Source organism: Triticum dicoccoides, chromosome 6A (assembly GCF_002162155.2).
Source record: "Triticum dicoccoides isolate Atlit2015 ecotype Zavitan chromosome 6A, WEW_v2.0, whole genome shotgun sequence".
Taxonomy (NCBI): Eukaryota; Viridiplantae; Streptophyta; class Magnoliopsida; order Poales; family Poaceae; genus Triticum; species Triticum dicoccoides.
Window position 1 is genome coordinate 613694642 of NC_041390.1, and position 1701 is coordinate 613696342.

Below are 1701 nucleotides of genomic sequence, written 5' to 3' on the forward strand. Positions count from 1 at the left end.
CTATGCCAACTCAACAAGTACCATCGGAGACACCTGTAGAGCACCTTTATAATTACCCAGTCATGCTGTGACGTTTGGTAGCACACAAAGTGTTCCTCCGGTAATCGGGAGTTGCATAATCTCATAGTCATAGGAACATGTATAAGTCATGAAGAAAGCAATAGAAGTAAACTAAAACGATCAAGTGCTAAGCTAACGGAATCGGTCAAGTCAATCACATCATTCTCCTAATGATGTGATCCTGTTTATCAAATGACAACGCATGTCTATGGTTAGGAAACATAACCATCTTTGACCAACGAGCTAGTCAAGTAGAGGCATACTAGTGACACTATGTTTGTCTATGTATTCACACATGTATTACGTTTCCGGTTAATACAATTCTAGCATGAATAATAAACATTTATCATAAAATAACGAAATAAATAATAACTTTATTATTGCCTCTAGGGCATATTTCCTTCAAATAGGACATATGAGTTTGCTCGAAATTCACCGAAACAGAAATAAATCGACATTTCGGCAAAACATAAGAAACTCGAGGACATTAATGGGGAGAGAAGAGAGGTGTAGGAGAAAGAGAGAGGCTATTTATGGAGGAGGGTGCCATTAATGAGGAGAGAAGAGAGGTAGGAGGAAGAAAGAAGAAGAGAAACAATGGTGGAGTTAGAGTGGAGAGGGGAGAGGGGAAAGGAGGGGGAGAGGGCAAAGTGGGGGAGAGGGATGGGAAGGGGTGGAAAAGGTGGCACCAGTCGCAACTAGCAGTAGCGTCGCTTTGCAAAAAGCGTTGCTGGTATTGGACTTAGTAGTAGCGCTTTTCAGGAAAAGCGCTACTACTAAGGAGGGCGCACTAGCAGTAGCGGCGCATAAAAACAGAGCGCTGCTACTAAACTGTTAGTAGTAGCTCTTTTTTCCGTACGCCGCTACAACTACGAAAACATTCGGTGGCCTCGCCTGGTCCCACATAGTAGTAGCGCTTTTGTAACACCCCAGATATGATTTTCCCAATTTGTAATCCAACTCTTGCCGTTTCTGGCGTAAGTTATTTTATTTTCTCGGGTTCGGGTCTTTGTCTCCGTGTGTTGTTATCATTGTCATGCATCTCTTATCATGTCATCATGTGCATTGCATTTGCATACATGTTCATCTCTTGCATTCGAGCATTTTCCCCGTTGTCCGTTTTGCATTCCGGCGCTTCGTTCTCCTCCGGTGGTCATTTCTAGCTTTCTTTCGTGTGTGGGGATTAAACATTTCCGGATTGGACCAAGACTTGCCAAGCGGCCTTGGTTTACTACCGGTAGACCGCCTGTCAAGTTTCGTACCATTTGGACTTTGTTTGATACTCCTATGGTTAACCGAGGGACCAAAAAGGCCTCATGTGTGTTGCATCCCAACACCCCTCCAATTTGGAGAAAAACCCACCTAACTCTGCTCCATCATCTAGAGCGTTCGATCACGATCGCGTGGCCGAAAACCGCACCTCATTTGGACTCTCCTAGCACCCTCTATGCCTATAAATAGGTCCCCTCCGTTTTCGGATCTCCTTCCTCCCCGAAACCCTAAATTCACCCCGCGCGCCGGACATGTCCGCTTCTCGCCGGACACGCCGCGCCGCCCCGAGCCAGTGAACGCACGCCACGTGGCGCCGCACCCAGCCGCTTCCGCCGAGGCCCGCCGGGCCCAAGCCGGCCCCCGATGGCC